We start from the raw sequence: 9,693 nt of genomic DNA, 5'->3' as shown, positions 1-9,693 counted from the left end.
AAAAAATCAAAAAATTTATACGATTTAAAAAAAAATGACATAAGATAATATAACTTTTATTTGATTACATCTAAATTAAGTTTAAATATTTTCAAACATTTATTATATAATAATAATAATAATAATAATAATAATAATAATAATAATAATAATAATAATAATAATAATAATGTAATTTTAAATTTGTTGTACCAAATTTGTATTTTTTTATTTTTATCAAAATTTCTTAAATATTATTTTAAGGTTAATTTATTTTTTTATTCACTTTTTGTTTTCTATCTTATAATTTAATTATATTTTTTGATTGATTATGTATATAAATATATGAATTATATTTTTTCTTTTATTATTTTTCTTGAATTTGGAATTGAATAATAAATAGGTAGACAATGAATCTAAAATAAATATCATATCATTAAAAGTTAATTAGAAAATTACATTAATTTTGAAATTTTTATAACTTTATTTTATTTTTCTAAAAATATTTAGATTAACCTTTTAAAAGAACTTATTTTTTTTCAAAGTTTGTATTTTGTAAGCAAAACTTATTAGTTAATTTTTATTGTTTAATTTTTTTTATATAAAAAAGTGCCCAAATATCATATTTTTTTATAATTATGATATTTTTTATATTATAATCTTTGATTTAAGATATTTAAAAATATATTTTTATTTTTTTATAATAAAAACAATGCAAATATTTTCACATTTTATAGTTCGACAAATTATTCTAAGGATAAGAAGTAATTGTGAAACTAAATTGTATCACCTAAAAGTTGAGTAATATAATATAATGGTGTTATTTAAATTTTATATTAATTTTTTTTATTAATTCTAAAATTTGTTTGATAAATATATTTATTTATTATAATATGTCAAATTATAATATTTTTAGGTCAATAATAAAATTTTTATATCTGAAATTGATCTAGATAATGAGGTGGACTGATTAAATATAAAAAAGCGTATAAGCAAGAGAGAAAAGGCCAGGAAAAGCTCGGATATATTCTTATGAATTACAATAGGAACTGAACCAATCTATCTTGAAAGGCTCCCATGTCCCGCTAACCTTCTAAAATGTAAGGTCATAAAAACAGCTCATAGATAGTAAAAATTGGGTCTCACATCACCGGTGCGACTCCATGTGCTCTCCTCTCCTCTCCTTTATTTCTAGAATTGTTATTTGTTTATTTTATTTATAAGATTTTTTTTATTATATTGTTAAAATTTTTTGATTATTTATTATTGATTAATTTCAGTTAAATATTTTGTTAAACATTTTTATATCTATAATTTGTCATATTTAAAGGTATTATATGAGTCTTCTCTTAAAAGTTTAAAATAAGATCTATTTATCTTTTAAAGTACTTAATATTATAAAAATGAGAAGAAATATTTAAAATATAATTTATTAGTATAAAAGTATGTCATTTTTTTTAAAACTCACTCAATTTTGTTAATAATATTCATGAATAGTGATGTGATTTATATAATATTATAATTTTAACGTAATAATGTAATTAATTAAACTTATCTTTTATCTTATTCTAAATTGTAATCAACAATATTTATCTTTAAAAAATTGTTTATCATGTGTAAAATGACCCCTACAACGTAGGGAAATAACTCTAGTTCAAATAAAATTCAAATCAAATTCAAATGTGAATTAAAGTAAATTAATCCAAATGAAATTCACATTAAATTCAAATGTGAATTAAAGTGAAATTAATTCAATTGAAATTCACATCTAACTCAAATGTAAATTATGGTGAAATTTAATCCAACTGAAAATGAATTTGTTAATTGTTACAATTAACATTATTGTCTTGAATGAGGCAATTAACAAATGATGTTAATTGTTATGTAACTACAAAATACTTTTTGTTGGAGGTAACTTTCAAGTATGATGAAAAAGCAAGCAAAGATAATCGATGGATTGATGAATAATGAATTAGTGGCCGTTGAATTAAAAAATTTATTATGAGTTTAATTTTCAACTATAAATATTTTTTCCCTTGTATTCCTTTCCACATATTAACTCATCATTTCTCACTCTAGAATTCCAAAAGTTCTCTCCTTATTTTGTGAGTAATCTTCGAGTTCTTTATTCGATATTTCCGTTGAAACCCGGTGATAGTTCAGGTACGCGGTCAAGTTCGATGAGTAGTGATTTCAGTGCAGAATCACTACTAGATTCGTTGTACCATGGAAGTAGGGATGCAAATGAGCCGAGTCGAGCTCGAATTTGCTTGAGCTCGAACTCGACTCGATTTAGTATTTATTAGCTCGACTCGAACTCGAGCTCGAACGAGTTTATAAATTTGAACTCGAGCTTGACTCGACTATTTACCTGTAAGCTCGGTTCGACTCGAAAAGCTCGAATTCAAGATCGAGTTCGAGCTCAAACTCAAGCTCGAGCTCGAATTCAAGCTCGAACACAAACTAAAATTTATTTTCAAAATAAAATATCAAACTTTCATACATATTCAATATTTAAAACATAATATTTAAAATTGAAAATATTAAAAAATTATAATTATTTAAAATCCAAAATCATAATAATCCAAAAAGCATTCAACCACAATTACTAGTCAAATTCTAAAATATAAAATTCTAAAATTAAAGTACAATACTATATAAATTGTTTGAACACTCAATATATTAATATTTTTTAAGTCATGTTCTTCAAGCATAACACAAGTACACCTATCTGCATTTAAGCTTAAAAATAATTAATATAAAAAATACATGTTAAAACAAATAACTAAAAACAAAAACAAATTCAACATATTTTTTATTAAATATTATTATATATAATTAAATTATTTGGGTGAATATATAACAAGAATTTATTGACTTATTTATAAAAAGAATCTATTAATTATTTATATATTACAATATATTATTAATATTATAAATTTATTTTTTTCTATATATAATATATACAACCTTTTTTTATCTCTTCATAATATATACAAAATATAGACTAACATTTTTTTTATCTTTTATTATATATAATATATTAACATTTTAATATTATATATAATATAATATAATATTATTTACCATAATAGTGTTTTTCTATATAGATCTATGATCAATATATATTAAAAATATTTTTCTATATATATCTATGAACACTATTAATATATATAATAGTGTTTTTCCATATAGATCTATGAACAATTAATATATATAATAGTGTTTTTCTATATAAATCTATGAACGGTCTATATAAGCACAAATTTCTCATAATACAAAAAATTAAAATTATTTAAAAGTATGAACAATAACTATAGTAGAAATGAAAATATATTTTAATTTACCTGTAGGTTTCTTGTGAATGAATGATAGAAATAGTGTAGATGAGAGATAACATAAAAAAATGTATTAACCTATTATGAATGAGTGAAAATAATGATGAAGACGAAAGAAGAAGAAATAATGAAGAAGGAAGAAGAAGAAGAAATGGTGAAGATAGAGGAAGAACAAGAAGAAAGAAGAAATGTTGAAGATGAGGAAGAAGAAGAAACGATGAAGATGGAAGAAAAAAGAAGAAAAAGAGATGAAGAGTCATTTATGATTGATACATTAGAAATTAGGGTTTTGTTTTATAACAATATAATATATTAATGTGGATTATGAGCCCTCTATATGGGCTTTGAAAATAGAGAGAAAAAAATTGTTTTATATTTAAAGTTTTTTTATATTAAATAAATAAATAAATATATTATATATTATCAGGCTCGAAAAAACTCGACAAGCCTTCGAGCAAGCATTATATGAGCTCGAGTTCGGCTCGAATATTAAACGAGCCGGCTCGAGCTCGGCTCGAACTCGATCAAAGTCAAGCTCAAGCTGAACTTTGATCGAGCGGCTCGCGAGCAGCTCACGAGTGGCTTGACTCATTTGCAGCCCTACATGAAAGACAACCATCTACGATAAGCTCATACACAAATGGGAGACGATGAAACTGTTTAAAGGGAAATGTGTCTAACACATGCCTCGAATCAACATTTAAATTTGATGATATCGTTCTTTATATATTGTATTTTATTTAATTTCTTTATAACATCGTTCTATTATATATTTTCTGTTATTTAATTTCTTTATAACATCGTTCTTTGTAAACATTCTCTTTTATGAAAATATTATTTACTTGGCTAACTAGTAGACAAAATGTCTTTGAACTATTCTACCTTCGTGTAAACGATTATATATTTTGCATTAAAATATTTTATTTTTCGACATAAGTCAAAACTATAGATTATAATGTTTAATTTATCAATCATAACAATCTTAAAACACATATCCATGTGCTAAGTTATTTAATAGCTTGTGTCATCGAAATTTTTGACTTTGATGTTTCAGAAATACGAGCTATGATATTACAAAAGAGATGATGAATGATGTCTTAAGGATGAAGTCGATTTTAAATCCTTGTCAATAATTATCGTTGAATAACGCTAAAAGGGCAGTCTCGTCACTATCTTCTTTATATATAATGCTAAGATAATATATATATATATATGTATATATATATATATATATAATTTAATTGGTATAAGAAAGAAGTTAAAAAAGTTAGTTTTTCATTTTTAAGAAATTATTGATGATTATAATATATTAATATTTATTAAAATTAATTACAATTATAATTAAAACATATGATTTCAATTTAATAAAAATGTGATGCGATGTTTTTTAACTAAGGAGAAAACAAAATCTAATTATAAATATAGATTCTTATATATTACTTTTTTATGATATTAAGATATTAATTTTAAATGTAATATATATTCGTTTGTTGAGAGAGTAAGAATTGAAAGAAGAAGAATACGTTCATAATAAAGAAAACATAAGGTCGTAAAAGCGGTAGAATAAAGAAAGAACGCATTGGTTCAGTGGTTTGAAGTTTGGATGCAGGGGTGTGATGTGAAAGGTCCCTAGTTTGAATCTCATTTTATCCAATGATTGATGTGTTATAAAATGACTCTAGTCATTTATGTTGGAACCATTCGAATTTCTTGTGTAAAAATTATGAGATGAATGAATAGTCAATGATTTCTTGGTAGAAATTAGAGTAGTTAAAAATGACTTTAGTCATTATTGATTTTGAAACCATTCCAATTTCTTGTATACAAATTATTAGACAAATGGATAGTCAATGATTTATTTATAAAAACCAGACTAGTTAAAATGACTTTAGTCATTTATGTTATAGATGAATGTGGTAGTCAATGATTTCTTTATAGAAATTAGACTCCTTAAAATGACCTTAGTCATTGATGTGAAAATCATTCTAATTTCTTGTGTAGAAATTATGAGATGAATGAGATTGATAACGATTTCTAATAAGAATTTTGATTTGTCAAAATGACATTAATCATGAATGTTGACATTATTATAATTTTTATGTCAAAAATTATGAAATAAATTAGGGATCCAAATTATTTCTTATGTAGAAATTTAATTTTTCAAAATGATGTTGTCATAAATATTTTGAAGCATTTTAATTTCTTCTATAGAAATGATGTGATTAATCATGACAAAGAATGAATGTTGTTAAATTAAGTTAAAGGGGGAAATTGTTAATTTAAGTTAAAGGGGGAAATCGTTAAATTAAGTTGAATTATGAAAAACTTTTTAATTGATTAAAATAAATTTAGGATAATTAAAATAAACACACATGATTTTGATGAATGAATAAAACTAAGTTCAACAATGTGTTAATGCGCAGATAAATCAAAGACTCGCTAACAGTAGAGCTGTTATCAGCTGAAGACTCGCTGACAACAGAGTTGCTCAAACAGTAGAGTTCGCTGATAGAAGAGTTTGCTAGCAGCAGAGTTGCTCAAAAAGTAGAGTTCGTTGGCAGTAGAGTTACTCAACATTTGAGTTTGCTATCAGTAGAGTAGCTCATCAGTAGATCTGATCATCCGTAGAGCTCGACATCAGCAGAGTTCGCTAGCAGCTGAGCTGATCAATAACTGAGTTCGCTATCAGCAGAGTAGCTCATCAGTTGAGTTGATCAACAATTGAACTCGCTTTCAGTAGAGTAGTTCATCAGCAGAGCTCGCCATCAATAGAGTTTGCTAGCAGCTAAGCTGATTAATAGTTGAGTTCGCTATCAGCAGAGTAGCTCATCAGCTGAGCTGATTAACACATGAGCTCGCAATCAGTAGGATCAGCAGAGCTCGCTATCAGCTAAGTTCCACATCGGCTGAACGCTTATAAGCTAAGTCAAGTAGCTGAGCACTCAAACTAGCTAATTGCAATACGCAAAATGTACAACCAACTCTTTGCTTTGACATTCAAAATGATAAACGAATATTCCATTCCCTGCGCACTAAAACCCCGTATACTAGGAAAACGACAAACGTATCATTGTCACGTATCGACAAAATGGATTTGACAGTTGCCATGCTTCAAATATATAAATGCATTAGAAAACAACGGTAAAGGAAAAGTTGTCTGGTAGTTGATCAAATTCGGTATTTGATTAAATTCAGTTTTTTCATAAGGTGCTTCCGGTTTTATCTCCAATTCGGTATTTTATCCAGATCGATTTTGGAGAGGCGCTTCCAGTTTTATGTTAACATCAGTATTATGAAGAAGCGCATCCGGTAGTTTATCCAAATTAGTTTTTGGATAAGCACTTCTGCTTTTATCTCCACTTCGATATTTTGTAGGAGCGCGTCTGGTATTTTGTTTAGCCCGGTTCTTGAAGAAACGCGTCCGGTATTATATTCGGCTCGGCTCAGCTCTTGCTCAGCGCTTCCGGTATTTTACTAGTTTGGTATTATATCAGTCCGGTATTTTACCAGTTCGGTATTATATCTGCGCTTCCAGTATTTTACCATTTCAGTATTATATCAGCAATTCCGATATTTTACCAATTTAGTATTATATCAGTCTAGTATTTTACTAGTTTGGTATTATATCAGGGCTTCCGATATTTACCAGTTTGGTATTATATTAGTCCAGTATTTTATCAGTTCGGTATTGTTAGATAAAATTAGACCGATTCACAGAACTTAACACATAAACCTTCCATTCAGGAACAAGGAACCGGACCGGTCAAACAAATGAACCGGTTAAGAAGATTAACCGGTCAAGTTATTAAACCGACCAGGAACATTCGAAACATGACCGCACAAAGAAAGGATCGGCCAAAGCTAAAACCGGAAACACCAGACAGCCGATCAGCTAGAAGGCAAAGGAATAACCGGAAGATGTCCGGTTAAACCAATCACACCGGAAGCCATCCGGTGAAAAGTCGAATAACCGACCAGCATAAGAAGACACTTCGGGTATCTGTTGAGAATGATACCAAAGGAACAAACTGAACATTTCCATATTCATACAAGTCTGAGGAAAGTCTGGAGGCTGCAGAAGATCGTCCTGCAAGATCTTTCCACTCCAGGATAAATCAGAAAGGCAATCTTCCAGGTACAGACAACTGTCCAACCGACAGTTACCACATTGAGTAAAAGACAAACCTAGCCGGTTTGTCCTACATACTAGAAGAACAGACCGCCAAGTCTGTAAAGATGACCGGCAGGTCTGAACATTTGACCGCCAGGTCTGAACAATTGACCGCCAGGTCTGAATCACTGAACCTCTGCTCAGCCAATCAGATTCAAGGAAGTGAAATATGACCGTTGGCATATTTCACCTATAAAAGGAGCAGCTGAAGAAGAGTAAAAAGGGGGACAAAAACGAGACACAGGGAACATAGTGAACAAGCAATCTACAAGTGAAAAGAGTGTGTTCTCTCTCTTGGAAAAGCCTAAGTGCTAAAGTTGAAGTGTATATTTTACAATTTCGGTGTAAATTGTAAGGGTGTTATCGAGCAGAAAATAAGTCTCGATCGGATTGTATTTGTATTCCTTAGTGAATATCCTTCTCGCAGTTTCGAGAGGAAGGGGTGACGTAGGAGTTTTATCTCCGAACATCCATAAAAACCTGTCTTGCTATTTACTTTCTGCTGGTTCTACATTCTAACCGACCTGTACTAACCTATCTACACCGATCTAACCGACTCTACATCACCTAAACCGAATCACCAAGTTACAAAAACCGACCCATCAATTTCCAAACCTATCCTATTCAAAACCGGTACTACTTATCCTGTAAGTGTGCTGCTTGAACCTGAAACAAACCTCTTCCGCGCTTGAACCTGGTTCAAGGGTTTGTGACAGTTTGTGTAGTATTGAAACCCCGATGTTAATCTCTAACCGGATTAATCAACACCCTTTGAGTGAGACACGCTAACCGGCCCAACCCCGGTCCTCCAGCGGCGACCTAGATCCTAACAATTGGTATCAGAGCCAGGTAGTTTCAATACTCAAGCAAGCATGTCGTTCGATAGGCCACCAATGCTAGAAGGTGATGAATTTGCCAACTGGAAGGCACGCATGCACCTACACTTAATCACCTTGGATGATGAGATGGAGTTCATTCTGGCCGAAGGACCGATAATCATTGATAAGGACAGAAAGGAATGGACAGCTGAAGATAGGAGAAGAAATAACCTTGACAACCATGCCAGAAACCGGATCTCCAACAGTGTGGACAGAAATACGTACTGCAAGATCAGAGACTGCAAAACCGCAAAGGAAACATGGGACACGGTTATTCAGATCCATGAGGGAAATGAAAGAACCAAGGAAAACAAGGTAATGGTAGCTACTCAGAAGTTTGAAAGCATCAAGATGAAACCGGGAGAAACAATGATAGAATACAGTGACCGGTTCACTGGTGTGCTAGATGAGCTAGCAACTCTTGGCAAGAGGTATGACAACAAGGAGGTCATCATGAAAGCTTTAAGATCTCTTCCAAGTGCATGGGACATAAAGATAATGGTAATGAGGGAATCAAACTGCCTAAGTAAGATGAAACTACATGATGTATTCGAAGATCTTAAGGCATATGAGTTTGAAATGAGATCTAGGACTGAAGAAGAAGTCTCGGCCTCAACCTCAACCAGAGCACTGATCACATCCACAGAACCGGTTGCACCTACACCTGCACCTGCACCGATCAGAACCGCCGAACAGTTTACCGAGGATGCCATGGCAATGCTTGCACAGAAATTTGGGAGGTTAATGAAAAGAAACCAACCGACAAACTACAACTATGGTGATAAATCCAATGTAAGATGCTATAACTGTAACTGTTTGGGACATTTCAAGTGGGAATGCAGAAAACCTAGGAGAGATGACCGGAAACCGGACAACCACAATAACCGAAATAACTATCAACAAACCGGTGAAGGAAGTGAGGTTCAAAAAACACTGATAGCCGATGATGGAGGAAGCTTATGGGCTCACAGTGATAGTGATGATGAACTCACATGCCTCATGGCAAATGAGAAACAGGTATTTGACTCTCCTTGTGAAGAATTTACTAAAGATGAGTTATATAATGCATTGAATGATATAGTAGAAGAGTATAAAAACCTACTAGCCATGTTACCTAAGCAACTCAACTTTAGAACCGACCCTATAGTACCCATTCTGACAGAACCAGAAGTATCCGTCATAACCGAACCAGAGATCATCGAACCTGATGAAACCCCTACCTTAGAAACCGAGTTAGAACCTAAACCATCACTTAAGACCGAACAATCTAGTGAACCAGTTCGAGAGCTAACCGAGGAAGAAAATGCCCGACTCAAGTATAAAATGG

Source organism: Impatiens glandulifera, chromosome 3 (genome assembly GCF_907164915.1).
Source record: "Impatiens glandulifera chromosome 3, dImpGla2.1, whole genome shotgun sequence".
Lineage (NCBI taxonomy): Eukaryota > Viridiplantae > Streptophyta > Magnoliopsida > Ericales > Balsaminaceae > Impatiens > Impatiens glandulifera.
The sequence above is the reverse complement of the archived record's forward strand: the minus strand, read 5'-3'. Positions refer to the sequence as shown.